The 19,084-nt window shown below is 46.7% G+C and overlaps 1 pseudogene; it reads right to left on the minus strand.

Annotated features, from left to right (window-relative positions):
• Positions 1–15,859, minus strand: part of LOC103346045 (mediator of RNA polymerase II transcription subunit 8-like) — a 32,466-nt pseudogene extending 16,607 nt beyond the window's left edge.
• Between the last annotated feature and the right edge of the window lie 3,225 nt (positions 15,860–19,084).

Consider the following 19,084-nt stretch of genomic DNA (forward strand, 5'->3'; position numbering starts at 1 on the left):
CAAACACTTAACTTACATTATCACTTTTCGTGGTCCCAACAACCCTGTGAAAACAGCCACTGGTGTAGACTTTTATTATCCTTACTTTACAGATGGGAAATAGAGGCAAAGCAGGATTAATTAGCTTCCCCCCGTGTTGCAGAGTACCTGGAAGAGCCAGGATTTCAACCCAGATAGGCAGATGCCAGAGTCACCACTCAGCCATGACCCCACATTGCCTCCTCCAGAGAAACTGGAACCATCTCTGACACAAGTGAGCCCCTGACCCCTCCCCTGGGGGAGAACGGGGCCGAGGAGTTGGCTCTTCCTGCAGAGCCTGTGACCCTAAAACTCACTGAAGTCTGGGTATGTGCATTAATGTGCCCCATCTCATCTCTCAGGATGAGGACACTCTTTATCGCATGTAAAGCTCATTTACCCAGGGCTCGCTCCTTGTCTGGGGCTTGACTTGAGGGATCTGGTTTTAGTGTTCTGGATGACAGGCTTAGCAACTCCCTTCTTCAGTCATGTTTTTAGAGATGCAACCAAACCAGTGCCGTCTTTGGCCTTCCATTGATCCTGTCCTTGTCTCTGACCCAGCCTGGGGGCCCCAGGGTGATGGAATGATCTGCCTTTTTTCCAGCGGGGGTAAGCCTGAGAATGGCTGATGGCTGCTTGGCCATGGGCTGTGGAAGATCATGAGATCATGTCCATTTGATGGTTCACAAGCCCGGGAACAGGCACAGCCATGACCAGACACGGCCCATGTGCTCAAGGAATGCCACTGTGACGCTGGAAGGACACTTCTACGGAATCACACATGAATGACCGTGCATTAGTAAGCACCTTCTCTTCCTCCTTCGCAGGAACCGGTCTCCCTTTGTCTCTAACGCCGTGAGATATGAGCTTTTATTTTTCTATTGCTCTACTTTATACTTTACTGAGTACATCATATAGTGTTATTTTTAATAGGTTTGGGAATTTCAAAATTAAAATGTTACTTTTTTCCTTTATATGTAACTTTAAAATTTTTTTGTCATGCATGACTTAAGACAATCCTTGAAGTAAATATAATACAATGCAAACAATCTGTGGTGATGTGATTATGGGTTATTTTAATTTTTTCCTCTATGCTTCCCAGAGTGTGCTGGTTTTATAATATGAATGGAAGTGGGTTTTATTTTTTTTTGTATGAGTTTGTGTTTTTGTGTCCGTACAGTTTTATTCTTTTCAAGCATTTTGTTTGTTTGTTTATATTTGAAAGGCAGAGAGAAAGGCAAAGATTTTCCATCACCTGGTCCATTTCGCAAATATCTGCAACAGCTGGGGCTGAGCCAAGCTAAAACCAGGAGCCTAGGTCTCCCATGTGGTGGCAGGGACCCAAGTCCCTGTGCCATCACTTGCTGTCTCCCAGGGTGCACAGGAAGCTGGAGCCAGGAGCTGAGTTGTGGGTTGGACCCAGGCACCCCAGTATGGGAGTGCGGGTGGCCCCACGTGGTGTCTTAACCACTGTACCAAGCATGTGCCTCAAGTGCAGTTTTGCTGTGCTAGTGCAGTTGCACTTAGAGTAGCCATGATGCTTTTTCAGTTTGTACTCTGTTTTACTCACTTCGTAACCATTGTGTCCTGTTGACAAGGAGGCAGGCTAGAGGCCGAAAGTACAGAGCCAGGCAACCTCTCGTCGCAGGGCTGGGTGAAAAGAGCTTTGGACCAGAAGTCTGGAAGGCAAGTTCCCCTTCTTGCCTCGCCTCAGTCTCCTCATCAGGAGAGCCAGGGTTTAGCCTCAGTGGCCTCCACTACCTCTTCCAGACCTGAGCTTCCTTGAATCTTTGGTGTTAGTGGGGAAGGGCAGCAATCAGCCAACAGCTGACGGGTGGTCTTGAGCCAGTTAAGTACTGGAAGATCCAGGCAGTCCAGATGAAGTAGGACACTGAGCAAAGGAAGCAAATTCGTGCCGCGATGACCTGGCAGGGTTTCCCTGGAACAACTATTTCTTTATATTTTTAGGTGGTGAAGGACTTCTGTGGGCTATGGAGGAAAGAGTATAGGTTAGGATTTGGGGGTAAAGGTATAGAACAGTGAAAACAAACCCTTGACATGTGGTTGATGGATGGGGGACAAATACTTTTAAAACACTTGAAGAGGAAGCCCGACATTGGCTTCCAGCTGGAGGAAGGGACAGTTTTGTGAGCCTCATTCAAGATAGCCGGCAGTAGCAACCCAATAGCAGCCTCCCTGTATTCTGTGACAGATAACTAATCTATACTGTTGTTCTTTAATTTCTCTCTAAGTTTAAAGTAAATATTGCTATTTTCTAAGATGTAAAACCACTCACTATTCGCAATACATTTCAACAAAGCCAGGCAGTATGGTGCCCGAGCCTCAGCGAGGTTTCTCTAATTGGATAAAAAGATGAGGTCTGTACTTTCTCATTTGCCTGATTAATTACTGCTCTGAAACCCTTGGAAACAGACATGGTCTGTGCATGGTATCTGTTGTTTAATCGAGGACAGATGTTTCTGGAAACCTTTTAAATAGGCCCAGAGAGTTACTGACTCTGAAATGAAGTGAATCACTTGAACTGAATGTTTTAAAAGTAACAAGCCAGCAAGAAGCAATTTGTACTAATGTTCAGGTTATAGTCTCCATGATTGTGGTTTGGCCTTAATCTGGGATGGTCAAAAGGCAGCATAAAGATAATGGTAGCAATTGGCATCACTTTCCACCTAGGGTCCAGGCTAAAAATTCAGGCCCCCACAACTTCTTCCTACTTGCTCTGCTCTGTCAGGTTCATCCCCCAGGCATCTCCCTTTTGTCTGTTCCTATTATGGCTACCTAAGTGAAGGCCACTGTGTCATCAGGCCTGGTGGAAAATGCAATACACCCCACTTGGTTCAAAGAAAAAGGCTTTAATCAGGAGACTGCTTCAGAGGTGTGGTCAGAGTTAAGGGAGCAAGAGAGGGATGGTGGGACTCTCAGGGCCACTCCTGGGGCCGAGGGACAGGGAGAGACCCTGTGGAAGGAAGAGGCTGCCCGTGGTCACTGTGGTCAAAGTGGGCATGTTGGAAGGGATCCGTGGTGGGGTTTATCCAAAGGGGATGGGTGTAAACACTCCAACGTTTTCCCTCTCCTCTCTCCTGGTGGCCAAACCCAACTGAAACCCAACGGCAAAGCAGCCAGGAGCAGCAGGCCTCGGGGGCCGCTGCCTTCTGCACAAAGTAGGGCAGAGGTAGGTGAAGAGTAGGTCAGGAGGCCCAGCCCCGAGCCCCCACCCTTGAACTACTGCAACAGCCTTGTCAAGTCCTCCCTGCCTCCAGACTTCTTTCCTCTCCTAATCATTCTCTGTAATATGACAAGAACGTTCTTTCTAAAGCAAAATCACCAAGTCACTCCCGTCTTATAACCCTTGGATGACTCCCATTACTCTAAGGATGAAATCAGGATGCCTCAGCACAGGGTCCAGTGTCCCGGGAGCCACATGTCTATCGACTCCCCTGCCCTTCGCACCCTGTGCGCCTCAGGACAGGCCATGCCCACTGTCATCGCACTGCGTCAGCCTGCAGCATTTGTTATTCTGTTGTGCCCTACTCTCGATGCCTATTTGCTTTTAAAGATTATCCTGGATTCCTGCCTCCAGATTAAACACTATGTCCTGTGAAAATACATTTACATAGTTACTGGCTAATGCGTAAGTCCTGAGAATATCTTTTTTTTTCTTTTTGATTAAAGAAATGTATTTATTTAATGCCTATTATATCATATACTGTGCTGCTTATTTTACATTCCTTTCTTCATTTGATCTTCACATCAACCCTGGGAGGTTGATACTGTGACCACCATCTTCAAATGAGGAAACAGGTTCGGAAGAAGCAGGCCACCTGCCCAGGGCTGCTTGGCTGGTCAGCAAAGGTACTGGGAGTTGTCAGTTGCTGAAGCCCATGCTCTTTTCATTGTACTCATCTAGGTGAGCCTTGAGCAACAGGTGATTTCACTGCGCAACTCCACAAAGAGCATGTGTGTGTGTTGGGGGGGGGGGGTGCCAGCCATGCTCATTACTAGTAGGGGTGCATTGAAGCCAACTCATGCTGGTTTTTATTCTACTTGGCATTTTCCCTGATTCACCTGCTTTGAGCCATTTGCAGCTCACAGAGCATTTGATGCTGCTGGCCTGGAGCTCCTGACATCTGTCCCTGCCATAGTGCCCAGGCTCCTGCAAGGGTTGTTCCAGCTCCTGGCTGGCCAGGACCACTGCTCCCTGAAGGTGTCCAGTGGTCCCCTTTTGGAAGGCAGCAGCAGCCCCCAGGGTCTTGGTGTCTGCAGGGTTAAAAGTCTGCTTGTGTGGCTGGAGAGCTCCACTCTCTGATTCTTGGTCCTCTCTGCTGATTTTCTCCAGGAGAGTGGAGCGCATTTTCTCCTGACTCTGGATCTGCCTCTGAGCTGAGTCACAGCAATGCAGGCAGCATCTGTCTCCAGGTGCTTCTCTTGCTCTTCAGTCTCAGAGCCAGGCTTGGTTCTGAGATGGTCAGCGGCCGCTCAGGGCTGAAAACAGGTGCTCATCGTTCAGTCTGCTTCAGTTCGGAAAACACCACACTGGCTGCCCCCCCTTATTTCTTTTGGCGTTTGGCCCTTAGCCGAGGACTTGGCTTAATGGGCAGTGCCCTGGATTGGGCGTTTCCAGGATGTGTCTCAATGACCATGCTCTTGACTGGATCTTGACCTCCAGGCTGTATTTTATTTGAAAGTCTTTCATTGGCTAGAGAGGCTGGGGATGAGAAACAGTTTTATTTTCCAACCCAGCTGGTCTGGGCTCTCTCTGTTCCCTCTAAATCCTGCCTGCAGCCTGACCAGTTCTTCCCTAAGCTGTACCTTATCACATGTGTAGGGAGCTTCCACTTATTACCCCCCTGGAATCTTTTTGTCCAAGTCTCTAGTTTCACTCGGCACCTTTTTTATTTTCTAAGTTAGCTCAGGTGACAGTTTTACCAGATGTTTTCCCACTAAATAACACAGTTCATAATTTCTCAGCTTCCTGTAACAATTTCCTTGCTATTTCTTCAGCCCTGTCTGCATCCTGGGCCCAAAGCCAATACCACATATTTCAGGAATTTGTTTTGGTACCAATTTCTGTGAAGGTTTGATATCGCCGCACAACAAACCGCCCCAAACCTCATGGCTTAAAACAATCATTTTGGATGATCACTCTGTCCGTGGGTTGGTTGGGGTTCGGCTGATAAGCTGGGTGGCTCAGTTCAGAACATGGTGACGTCACTGGCTCTGCTTGTCACTGTAAGCCAGTGGGTTTGCCAGAGTGGCCCCTCTCCATGTGTCTCACCTCTCCCTTCAACCTGTGGCTAAGTTGGGACACATTCTTCTGGCAAAGGTGCAAGAAGGCAAGTGGAAATCCATGCTGCTTAAGTCCTTGGCTCAGAACTGACCCACTGTCACTTCTGACCCCATGCTGTTGGCAAAAGCAAGTCACGTGATCAAGCCTGAAGCAAGGGGACCCATGATAAAGCCATGACAAAGGTGTGGATGCCTGGAGGCTAAAACATTGGGAAAACATTTCATTCTCGAATTCCTTCCAGGAATCGCTTCTATGTGTGGCCCTAGCTTCTAAAATGTCCCCCCGAGAATGTTTGCATCATTGTCTTCTTTCTCCATGTGATTAATTAGACTAAGGGGCAGAAGAGCAGGGGTCGTATCACTGTTGTGCCTCCAGAGTCCAGACAGTGCCTGATACACAGTAGATGTTTAATAAAGGCACGTTGAACATGCAAATGACTAGATAAAGGAATGATACTTTCCTGATGGATAGCTCTGCAAGTTAGATCTCTTGGGACTAGGAAGGCAGTGTTGATCTGGAATCCCACTCTCTGTGGGATATCTTCTTAGGAAGAGAAAAGCTTTACCTCTGTGTTTGGACTTCCTGGGAGCAAAGCGATGCTTAAGCATTTGGAATGCACCATAAATCGAAAAAGACTAATCAAAGGAAACAAAATGAACCGAGGGAAATTGTTGGGAGGGAAGAGCTGGTGAAATACCTGTGGGGGTTCTCACACTGCTCGTTTTTCTCATACTCTTCCTTTAACAGGGACGCGTGAGGGAGTTCTCAGTGGCTGTCCCAGGGGTGCTCAGTCTGTCATTGCCTGCGTTTTGTAATCATAGCCAAGAATCAGTTGGGGAGGGGACAGGGGTGCAGTGAAACCTCCCTGAAGAATCTTGGCAGGCGTGTGACAGCCTCAGGGAACCTCGTGGGACGGTCTGACGGCGGCTGGGCCTGTTTGCACCTTCCTCCTGTCTGTTTGCAGGCTGGCTACCGCTGCACATCATAGCGGCACTGTTTGTCCCTTTCAGGACCCACTTTTCTGCTCTGCTCTTTCGGAGTTTTAATTTTTACTTCTGTTTGTTTTGTGTGTGTGTTTTGCTTTATTTTTTTTTATTTATATAAGGTGAACAAATGTCATGTAGTTCATATATACAGATTTAGGAGCATAGTGATACTTTCCTCCCTGTGCACCCACCCTCCTGTCGCCATCCTTTCCTATTCTTTTAATTTCTACAGTGACATACTTTCAGTTTATTTTATAATCGTAAGATTAACCCTCCACTAAGAATTTAACAAAGGGCCAGTGCTGTGGCGTAGTAGGATAAGCCTCCGTCTTGGCGCTGTCATCCCATATGGACACCAGTTTGCTCTCCACTAATGGCCTGGGAAAGCAGTGGAAGACGGCCCAAGTGCTTGGGCCCCAGCACCTGTGTGGGAGACCCCGAACAAGCTCCTGGCTCCTGGCTCCAATTGGCCCAGCTCTGGCCATTGCAACCATTTGGGGAGTGAACCAGTGGATGGAAGACCTTTCTCTCTGTCTCTCCCTCTCTCTGTAACTCTGCCTCTCAAATAAATAAGTAAAATCTTTTTTAAAAAAAAGAATTAAACAAATATTAGAAAGAAAACACTGTTCCTCAACAGTAGAGAAAAATAAATCTGTAAACAATAATCAATTCCCAAAATGTCAATTTCACTCATATACTTTTTTTTGTATTCTGTTAGTTACCACAGATCACAGATCAGGGAAAACGTAAGGTATTTGTCTTTTTTTTTTTTTTTTTTTTTTTTTTTTTTTTTTTACATGGAGAGTTATAGACAGCAGTGAGAGAGAGAGACAGAGAGAAAGGTCTTCCTTCTGTTGGTTCACCCCCCAAATGTCCGCTACGGCTGGTGCTGTGCTGATCCGAAGCCAGGAGCCAGGTGCTTCTTCCTGGTCTCCCATGCGGGTGCAGGAGCCCAAGCACTTGGGCCATCCTCCACTGCCCTCTCGGGCTACAGCAGAGAGCTGTACTGGAAGAGGAGCAACTGGGACTAGAACCTGGGGCCCATAAGGGATGCTGGTGCTGCAGGCGGGGATTAACCAAGTGAGCCATGGTGCCAGCCCCATGTATTTGTCTTCTTGGGACTGGTTTATTTCATTACGTATAATGGCTTCCAGTTGCATTCATTTTGTTTCAAAAGACTGGATTTCATTAATTTTTATGGCTGAGTAGTATTCTGTAGTGTATATATATGTATATATATGACTTTTTCTTAACCCACTCATTGTATCTTAGCTATTGTGAACTGAGCTGAGGTAGGGTACAGATATCTCTTTCATATTGCTGATTTCATCCTCCTTGGATAAATTCCCAGGAGTGGTATGGCTGGGTCATATGGTAGATCCGTTTTCAGATTTCTGAGGATTCTCCATGCTGTCTTTCACAATGACTGTTGTTGTTTGCATTCCCACCAACAGTGGATTAGGGTAACTTTTTCCCCCACATCTTCACCAGCATTTATTGTTTGTTGATTTCTGTATGAGAGCCATTCTAATTGGGGTGAGGTGGTTTGATTTGCATTTCCCTGTTGGTTAGTGATCCTGAGCATTTTTTCATGGGTCTGTTGGCCATTTGAATTTCCTCTTTTGAAAAATGCCTGTTTAAGTCCTTTGCCCATTTCATAACTGGGTTGTTTGTTTTGTTATTGTTGAATTTCTTGAGCTCTTCGTAGATTCTGGATATTAATCTTTTATCAGTTTCATAGTTTACAAATATTTTCTCCCATTCTGTCGGTTGCCTCTTCACTTTGTTGAATGTTTATTTTTAAATTTACTTATTGAAGAGTTAGAAGGATGGGAGAGAGAGAGAGAGAGGTTTTCCCATTTGCTTTTTCACTCCCCAAATGTCTGTAATGGCTAGGGCTTGGCCAGCCTAAGCTGGGAGCCAGGAACTCAATCCAGATTTCCCAGATGGGTGGCAGGAGCCCAATTACTTGAGTTATCACCACTGCCTCCCAGGGTCTACATTAGTAGGAAGCTGGAGTCAGGAGCTGGAGTTAAGTTTTGAACCCGGGTACCTTCCAGGGTAGCAAGTGGGTGTCTTAATTGATGTCTTAAATGCTTTCCCTTACAATTTTATATTTACAAAAACATTATGGTGCTTGAGACTGAAAGTAGAGACAAAACATTTAAATTCCAGCTGACTTTAAGATCCTTAAAAATCAATGACTCCCTCTATCTGGATGTTCCCTACTTGTCAATACAATACTTTACTTTGGTTAAGCCTCGCAATGGACTGAATAGTTATATTCTTACATCCCCATCCACAATTCATAAAACCACTGTGATGGCTTTAGGACATGGAGTCTTTAGAATGTGATCAGGTCATGAGATGCAACCCTCGTGAATAGCATCAGCGTCCTTTTAAAAGGGATCTCAGAGAGTCCATCTGTCCATCCCACCAGGTAAGGACACAGCAAGAAGGTGCCATTTATGAAGAAGTGGACCCTTCTCAGATACTGAGTCTGTCAGCACCTTGATGTTGGACTTTCTGGTCTCTAGAAATGTTTCTGTTTATAAACTGCCCAGTCTATGCTATTTCTGTTGGAGCAACCTGAACAGGCAAAGCCAAGCCTCAGGGCATCGCTCACTCTGTGCCCTCACTAGCCTAACCTTCCTGCCATGGCAAAGGCCACACCTCCCCTAGCCTTCACTCAGGAGACATCACATGGAGCACAGGCTAGGGGTGACCCTGGTGTGGACTCAGATCACAGCTCTGCTGCTTAGCGTGTCATTTGAGGGGAGATGTTTAACCTCTCTGACCCCCAATTAGGAAGAGCAGAGTGTTGTCACAGGGTTGGGCACAGAATATTTGGCATGGGAATTTCAACACACAACTTTAAAAGAAAAAAGATTTATTTGTTTATTTGAAAGGCAGAGTTAGAGAGAGAGAGAAAGAGAGAGAGAGAGAGAATCTTCCATCCACTGGTTCACTCCCAAATGGCCTCAACAGCCAAACTTAGGTTTGTTCCTGTGACATGTTTTAATTTAGTGTCTGCCAGGTGCCAGGATGATTACTCCATCTTCTGGGCCCTGATGAACAAGACAGAAAAAAATCAAACAAGGGCAGCATTTGGTGCAGCAATTAATTCCTGCTCATGTGCCCTCTGGGAAGCAGCAGATGACAGCTCAAGTACTTGGGTCCCTGATCCCAAGTGGGAGACTTGATATCTGGGCTCTTGGCTCAGGCCTGGCCCACCCCTGGCTGTTGCAAGCATTTGGGGAGCGAACCAGTGGATGGAAATCTCTCTCACTGTTTCTGTTTCTTTGCTTTTAAAGTAAAGTGAAAATAAATAAATTTCACAAATGGCTAAAATGGTAAATTTGATGTGATTAAAGTAGTTATGTGTATTTTACCACATAAACAAAGAAAAGGGAAGGAAGGCTGGAAGGAAGAAAGAAAAGAAAGATGCTGAGGTACAACAGGGATAACCTGCTTCTTGGCTGCTCTGCTTCCAATCCAGCTTCCTGCTAATGCATCCTGGGAGGCAGCAGATGATGGCCCAAGTACTTGGGTCCCTGCACCCAGGTGGGAAGTCTGGATGGAATATCTGGTTCCTGGCTTCTGCCTGGCCCAGCTCTGGCTTTTGGGGGCCCTTGGGGGAGCGAAACAAAAAAATAGAAGACTTCCTTTTCTTCCTTCCTTCCTTCCTTCCTTCCTTCCTTCCTTCCTCTGTCTGTCTGTGTGTCTGTCTGTGTCTGCTGCTCTTTCAAGTAGATGGAATTGCAGAGAGCTCTGGGTGGTGCCTCCTGCGAGCTGGGAGCCGAGCCAGGGTGACCTGCCCTCCTCCTACCCCCGTGTGCAGGCCGCCCAGAGCTCTTCCACGGACCTGAGGTCTGGGCCCAGGGGCGGGTGTAAAGTCAATGTGGAAACAGCCTCTGGCCGCCGCCCTGCGCTTGTGTTCCTTCCCGTGTCAGCGCAGCTGGAACTCAAGAGCCGGGGTCTCCGCTCCGCAGAGGCCCAGCTTTCCAGAGTCAGGAGCCTGGAGGGTGATGAGAAGTCGTTAATCTCGGGCAGTGACTTTTTCCCGCCGAAGTGAAGAAATGCTCATTTGCTACCCGGATGAGGGAGCAGAGCACTCTTCCAGGTGGTCGGGGCCGGGCCGGATAAGGGCTGTCGGCAGGAGCACCTGATGAGTGCGAGTGAAGGGAGGAGGGATTCGGGGGTCAAGGGTGGGCCCTTGGCCTTCCCAGAGATCACAGCCACACCCTTGAAACCACAGGCTAGGGGGCCGCTGGCTTTCACAGTCCCCAGTTCTCCTTCAAGACGTGATGCACATCGTGAGGGTTAGAATGAGGAGGGGTTTGGAGGAAACAGCCTCTTGGTATAAAGCATCAAGCCTGAGATCCAAGTTGTCCACCATCCATGGAGAAGGCAGCTCCTCCTTCAGGCTTGAGGGCTGCACTTCAAGCACAGGGCCTCTGCCTCAGTGGGTGCCAAGTTCTAGGCCAAGTGTTGCCCCTGAGGACTCTCTAGGACTGAGGAGAGTTTTTGTTTTGTTTGAGAGGCAGAGGGAGAGATGGTGAGAGAGACAGGCATTCCTAATAGCTAGCACACTCCCCAGATGCCTGCAGCTTCTAGGACTGGGAAGGGCCAGAGCCAGGGCCTGGAACTGTGTGGGTCTCACCCATGGGTGACAGGAACCCAACCACGTGCTTCCTAGGGCTGCACTGGCAGGAGGCTGGAGTCAGGAGCCGAGGCAGAGCTTGGGCCCAGTTACTCAGACACAGGACATGGGCATCTTAACCACAGGCCCGTGCCTACCCTTGAAGAGTTTTGATGATAGATCACACAGTCTGAGAGTGCAAGATACTCCCACTGTCACGGCAGCTTGTTCCCAGGTTTATGCATATTTTATTTAACCAGTCCTACCTAGCAGGCCCTTCCCTAAGTGTGTCACACATTCCAACTCCTATAAGTCTCTTAACAGCCTTTGGAGGCACCTGTCCCATTGTACAGATAAGGAAGCAGAGGCACAGAGGTAAGTGACTTGCCCAAGGAGACCCAGCTTGAAAGAAGAGGCAGGGCCGGGCTGGCTTGTGTCAAATCTGTTCTCCCAATCAGCAGGCCGTGCTGCTTTCCATGATTACAACTGGGCATAACAAGGAAAAACACATGGAAAGGCCAACAGAGGTCCTTCTGTGGCTCTGTCTTGGAGAATTGCAACGTTGGTGCCACCTGCTGTGTGCACTGGGAATTACAATAGCAGCTGCACAACCGGCTCACGTTTCTGAGGCTCAACATGCCCTACGTCCTCCTGAGAAAAAGGGTGCCAGGCACATTCGGATTTGGTCACTTTATGTGAGCAAAGACCTAAGCATCTTGGAATGGGTGAGTTGTATAAGGACACTTTGAAAAGCCCATGAATGGGGCAGACATTTGGCACCGTGCTTACAATGCCGGTTAGGATGCCCATATCCCATAGGGGAGTGCCTGGGCTCAAGCCTTGGCACTGCTTCCTAATTCCAGTTTCCTTTTAGTGCTCACTCTGGGGGGCAGTTGGCTCAAGTGGTTGGGTTCCTGACACCCACATGAGACACCCAAATTGAGTTCCCAGCTCCTATCTTCAGCCTGGCCTACCTCTGGCCTTTTGGGGGAGTGAACTAGGAGATGGGAGTTCTCTCTGTCTGTGTCTGACTCGCAAATACAAATCAGTAATTAAAAAAAATTTTTCATGGTGGTCAGCATTGTGATGTAACATTGGCATCCTATATGAATGCCAGTTCAAATCCTGGCTGCTTCACTTCTGACTCAGTTCCCTGCTGACATGTCTGGGAAATCAGCAGAAGGTGACGCAAGTGCTTGGGCCCCGGAACTGACATGCGGGACCCAGATGGAGTTCCAGGCTCCTGGCTGTGGCCTGGTCTAGCCTCAGCTGTTGTGGCCATTTGGGGAGGGAACCAGCAGATGGAAGTTCTCTGTAACTCTGCCTTCCAAATACACACATACATACACACATACATACATACATAATCTTTAACCAAAATAAAAGGTAAAAACTTCATGGAAAACATGGTGTTAAAAGATAGGTCTATTTTGGTGCAAAAAATTCTGAAATCCATGCATAGATTTTCGTTATATGCATTTTTCCATGAATGTTTCGAAGTTGCTCCTGTCTGCAGGGATGCCTGGCATGGGACTAGCACAAACGTGCAACATGAACCCCCAGATGGCAAATATGTGATTAATGCTCAGAATGCGCAAAGGAATTCCTCGATTTCTTGCAAAAGGGGATTCGTGATGAAAAGAAGACAAGTTTGTGAGCTAGAAGCCCAGCAGTACTGTGAGGATATGACTTTATCCTTCCAAGCCTGGCATGGCGAATGGAGCAGATGACACTTTCTTAGAGGGTGTTTGCACAGACTAGAAGAGGTAGTTTATGACTGCATGGGTCAGTCAACTGAGAGAGATGACATTCTCAGAACAATCAGGACGTGTGTTCTGGGATGGAAACATTTCCTTAAGAGCCCAAGAAGCTTTCTCCTAGCTGGGTGATGTAGCAGAAGGACCAGGGACATAGGAGCCAGCCGGTGCAGGTTCAACTCCTAGCTCCATTACCTCCTGATGACCTTGAAGCATCACCTAAGCTTCCTAAATTCAGTTTTTTCTAATTATTGGTAGATTAGTACTGGTATATTAATCTCCTTGGAATTGCAAAATTTTACAGTGTACATAGAGGATGTTAAACAATGGTAGCTTTCTTCAGCCCCACAGATATGCCAGTAAGAGTTAATATCCATCTCACAAGCTTTGCAACAGAGAAGCATCTATCCCAGTCTCCGTTACACCTACTGCTGCTGCTGTTTGGCCAAAGCCAGAAGGCAGTCACAAACCGTGGCCAGATTCTCCATTTCCCCTACTGTCAAAGTCACTCTTACATGTCCTTGGCAAATGCTTAACCTTTGTACTGTAAAAGGGTGCCTGAATTTTGAAGAGGACAAAGTTTTGTCCAAGGAAGTCTCTCCCATCTTTCTCTCCATAGAATCACTTCTTGATGATATTCTCCAGTTTTGACCCAACTATGGGGGTACTTCTGTTTCAAGGATCTCTAGTGGAGCCATTGATGGGTTTAAAATGGGGTCTGCGAACCCCCAGAATGTTTTCCATTTAACCCACCCTCCTCCATTAAGGGGAAGCAACACTGTTCCCAGAGAAGATGGGGCAGAAACGTTGCTGCATTTGGGCCTGAGTTTATGTCTGCCAAAGGGTAGAAGGCAGAGGTCATTGGATTTTCCCTGCTCTCTTTAATATAGAAGTTGTAGCGGTAAAAATGTTTTGTGCAGTTTCTTTCCCCAATGTGTTTGTTTTTGCTCTCAAGGGAGGAAGTCCCGAGTCTTTGGCCCAGTAGACCCCAACCCTGGACTTGCCCACAGAGCAGGTAAACTTGCCTTTTCTGGGAGACCTTTGTCCTTGAAACCCTTAACTCAGTGATGAATGTTGTCATTAAAAGTCCACAGCCCAACAGAGGCCCTGCTGGACCCTGAGTTATTGAGTCTCCTGCCTCTGTGATGATGATCAGGTAGGTGGCTTGGGGTGAGCCTGTGGACTTCTCTCTCTCCTGAGAACAGCCTGGTCCAACATGCATGAGCACCAGATGGGCCATGTAAAGAGATTGCTTCTTTTTTAGCTTCTAGAGGATCTTAATTTGCAGCTTTTAAAGTAATTTGGCCCCAACCAACCACCGTAGACTGATTGACTCTCTTGGGCATTCGTTTCCCATAAATCCAGCCCAGCTTAGGTGAGCCTTGGCTTGGACTGGAAAGGGAATTTGTTTAGTTATGCTGGGCTGTAGGCACTAAATTGGGCTGTATTGTCACTTCTCTTGGTAATATAAACAAAGCCCACAGACTGCTCAGCCCTCGTTGCTGACTGTAATCGGTCAAGTCTGCCTGCTGTGCTATAACTCAGAAGGAAAAAGTCCGATAACTTAGTCTGAGCTTCACCTTTCATGAGCCATCAGTTCATCCATCACCCGTGACATAAAAAGGGCTTCATTCCCACAGCGTTCACCCCAGAAGATTTTTCCCGGTGTTAAGTTCTTAAAAATAGCATCTGTGCTGAGGACATTATTCTCCAAAATTTTACACAAGTGCCAATGATTCTAGTAAATCAGGCTTGCAGGGTAATTCCTCAGGGCTCCTTCTGTTTATTTAGGCCAGAGTGAATATTCAGGAAAGTCATATATCGCAGGTCAACCTTTTATTGCTCCACCCAGCCTACGCTGTGTTCTACACCTTGAACAGTGTTGACGGGACTCTGGGTGCAGGTTCACCTGCTTGTCATTTAGAACACTGATCATGTGACACTCACTTATTGAGCACGTACTCAGGGCCAGAAATGGAGTCAGATATGGGCACTATAGCAGGGAAGAGGTGCTTGGGCTTCTGAGGTTCAGATTTGTATGGAGAAGACGCTGTAAGCAACCACGTTAAATGACTATGAATAGGTAATGGAACCGGGAAGGAAATAGCCAGGATGATGTAATCAATAATAATGAAGAGAGGGGAGGACAAGGAAGTGTCTCTGAAAGAAGACGTTCATTTCTGCCGAGCCTGAGGGATAAGGGGCCAGCTGGGCCAGAGGAGAGCTGGGACGCCAGCAGAGGACCCCAGCGTCATCTTGGGACCGTTGGATGACAGTTGCTCATAGTGTCCTTATCCACTGGATTTTTAGAAACCTGAACTTTTGCCTCCCTTAAAACTTTGCTTGAAACTAGTGAGTTGTGTTGTTTTGAGATTCAAGATGTCATCCTAAGAAAGCCAGCGGCTTTCCTTCAGAAGACCCCCTCCGTAGACCCCCTGCTGGGGCCTGCAGCCCTGGGAGAGCACCAGGAAGGAGCTTTGTTGCTATGGGTCTCCCGGTGGAGAAATTACTTCCTGGTTGTAAATGAGTCACCAGGGGGACTTGGTTTTCCTTGCCGAGGTCAGGCGTGCTGTGCAGCGCCTTGGTTCCCAACCTCGGGAGAGCGTCATTTGTTAGGTTTTGTGATGACCTCACCCCCTGACAGAGCTACAAGGCATATGTGCTGGTTGGAAATATTTAACTGGATATAAAATTCATTTCACTTTGAGGAGTTTTGAGAAATTGATGAAACCCCAGATGTTGCAGAACTGTTGTTAGGAACTGAATCATACAGTGAGCCATGCGTTCCGAGAGCACAGCTAAGTTTCTTTAAGATGCTTCCGTTGCTCGGGACGGCAGGCAATCTAATGATGTGAAACAAGGCAGAAAAAGGTGGAGGCTTCCATCCGGAGCTCTCTTTGGGTAAACTGGTGGATGCTTGCCTTAACTTTTGAGATGTCTGGTTCCTGAGTTTCACACCACCACACCTGGATCGCACCCAGAGCTGCTGCTCTTTGCGGACGGCAGTGGCTGCCCCAGAGCCCTTTTCCTCCGTCCATGGACCTGGTGTTGCAGGATGTCCTCTTCCACTCCTTCCTGAAGCCTGTCCTGGAGATGCACTGTGACATTTTTCAAAAGATGTTGAAGTCCTGACCCCCCACCAGCTGTGCATGTGCCCTTCTTTGGAAAGAGCGTCTTTGCAGATGATCAAGTTCAGATGAGATGATTAGGCTGGGCCCTAACCCAGTAGGACGGAGTTCTTAGAGTTGGCGGAGCACATCTGGCCCAGCTGCGACACTTACAATTAGTCCTACATTGGAGTGCATGGGTTTGATACCCGGTTCCAGCTTCTTGCTAATGAATTAACAGAACAAAATGTTTCAACAAACTGTTGAAATCAATGCCTAGTTTTTTCATAAAGCGTGTTTTCCGTAAACTCACTATGCATTTTCTCAATGAATACAGTGGGAACACTTATCCCTTTCTTTATCCTGGTGCAGAGGGACCAGAACTGCAAAGTCTCTGTTGTTACCCTCATAGTCATTTTCACTATTTATTATGTTTCAAGTTCTGTATTAAACGTGTTACACGCATTATTTCATTTATTCCTTAAAAGGTAGATATCAATATACACATTTTACAGGAGAGTAAATTGCGATCACCCAGTTGATGGGACTTGGGTTTTAACTGTTACACTAGGGGACTCAGGACTTTGGTGTAGGGGCTTCTGATGGACTGGACACTATTAGACATTCAAAGGTATAGCTTCTTCTAGTAATCACTATTTTCAATTTGAGACTTATATATGTGATTATTTTTAACTTTGGTATATGAGAGGAAACAGGCAATATTTGTCTATGTTTGATCTTCACGTAATATCTTTAGTTCCATCCATTTTGCTCCAAAGTTAAGATTTCATTCTTTTAGTACTCCATTGTGTATACGTTTTCTGTGTCCATCCATTCGGTGAGTACTAGAGGCAGGGAAGGGTAGTGAGATGGTGAATGTAAAATTGGGCACTAAAACACAATGTTTCACAGTGTGGTGGGGTGACTGTGGGTCCTGATGATGTATGATATTCTGTGTAAAGAACACAGCCGAGGAGCTGGCAGAAGTCAGATGCAGAGAAAGAAAAAATGGAAAGCTTAGTTGCCTGGCATGGTCAGTTTAAGCTATGGATATGTGTTAAAATGTGGCGTTGTACTGCTTCAAAATGTGCAAGTGGTACATGTTAATCCAAAATTTAAAAATAAATTTAGGGGCTAGTATTGTGGCACCGTGGGTTAAGCTGCAGCTTGCTATGCCAGCTTTCCCTAGTAGAGTGCTGATTTGAGTCCTGGCTTCTCTGCTACCAATCTAGCTTCCTTCTAATGTGTACCTTGGGAGATGGTTTAAGTATCTGGTCTGTGACATCCATGCAGGAGCGTTAGATTGAGTTCTGGGCTCCTAACTTTGGCCAGGTCCAGTTCCAGCTATTGGGGGTAATCCGGGGAGTGAATCAGTGGATGGGAGAGCTCTATCGTCCTTTCAAATAACTAAACAAAAATTTAAAATATATACCAAGGTATCAGTAGGGCTACTTGATTACAGACTAGCAGGGTGAGACCTAAATTGAGGGGAAAATAATAAATGAGAGGGGACAGTACTGTGGCATAATGGGTAAAGCCACTGCCTGCAGTGCTGGCTTCCCACATGGACGCTAGTTCAAGTCCTGGCTGCTCTACTTCCAATCCAGCTCTCTGCTATGGCTTGGGAAAGCAGTAGAAGATGGCCCAAGTATGAGGGTCCCTGCACCCACAGGGAGGACCTGGAAGAAGCTCCTGGCTCCTGGCTTCTGATCATCTCCAGCTGCTGTGGCCATTTGGGGAGTGAACCCACAGATGAAAGATCACTCTCTGCCTCTGCCTCTCTGTAACTATGCCTTTGAAATAAATAAATAAATGTTCTTAAAAATACTGAGAGGGAGAAAAACTTTATATTTTATTACAAGTGAATACTTTTATAAATTAAAAGTAGAGATGATGATAGAAAATTTCCAAGAAATCAAATAACCACACTTCTGGGACTGATGCCGATGGGCCTCTCCACTCCCTCTTCTCGCTGTAAACATTTTATTCAGCATAAGGAACATAGGATAAAGTGGTATGTAGAATATACATTTTTAAAAAAATTCCTTAACTTCAGAAAATTATAATACAAAATCATGTATAAACTAGTTTATTTGTTTTAAACATTTATTTATTTATTTGAAAGAGTGACAAAGAGAGAAGAGAGAGAGAGAGAAAAAGAGAGAGAGAGAGAGAGGTCTTCCATCCATTGGTTCACTCCCCAGATGGCCAAGTCTAGGCCATGCCAAAGCCAGGAGCCAGGAGCTTCCTCCAAGTCTCCTATGCGGGTGCAAGAGCTCAAGCACTTGGGCCATCCTCTGCTGCTTTCCCAGGTGCATTAGGGTGCTGGATCAGAAGTGGAGCAACCAGGACATGAACTGGTGTCCATATGGGATGTCAGCATCACAGGAGGAGGTCTTACCCTCTGCACAACAGCACTGGAGCACTGGCCCCACACTGATGTATTAAAAAGTTACTTTAGTGCCAATGTTGTGGCATACTGGGTAAAGCCACCACCTGCAATGCCATCATCCCATATGGGCACCAGTTCATGTCGCAGCTTCAGATCCAGCTCCTTGTTAATGGCTTGGGAGGACAGTGGAAGGTGGCTCAAGCTTGGGCCCCTGCTACCAACATGGGAGACCTGGATGAAGCTTCTGGCTTCAACCTGGCCCAGCACTGTTTGTTGTGGAGAGTGAACCAGTAAATGGAAGATCTCTCTTTCTGTCTCTCCCCCCTTCTCTGTAACTCTGAGTTTCAAATAAATAAATAAATAAATCTTTTATTATAAAAAGCTGCTTTATATATAATAAAAAAGTCTTATTTTCTAATTTTTTTGGTCAACACATTTCCAGGATACTCTGTTAATCAGATTTCAATTGCATGCAAGTGTCAGAAGCTTTAACCGGTTTTTAAAAAGGAGTTGAGGCCGGCACCATGGCTCACTTGGTTAATCCTCCGCCTGCGGCGCTGGCATCCCATGTGGGCACCAGGTTCTGGTCCTGGTTGCTCCTCTTCCAGTCCAGCTCTCTGCTGTGGCCCAGGAGGGCAGTGGAGGATGGCCCAGGTGCTTGGGCACCTGCACCTGCGTGGGAGACCGGAGTGGGGGCCCTCCTGGCACCTGGCTCCTGGCTCCTGGCTTTGGATTGGCATAGCTCTGGCTGTGGTGGCCATTTGGGGTGTGAACCAATGGAGGAAAGGCCTTTCTCTCTGTCTCTCTCTCTCACTGTCTAACTCTGTCAAATAAAAAAAAATTTTTAAAAAGGAGTTGAATTTATGAAGTCACCTTT

This window comes from Oryctolagus cuniculus, chromosome 2 (genome assembly GCF_964237555.1).
Source record: "Oryctolagus cuniculus chromosome 2, mOryCun1.1, whole genome shotgun sequence".
Taxonomy (NCBI): Eukaryota; Metazoa; Chordata; class Mammalia; order Lagomorpha; family Leporidae; genus Oryctolagus; species Oryctolagus cuniculus.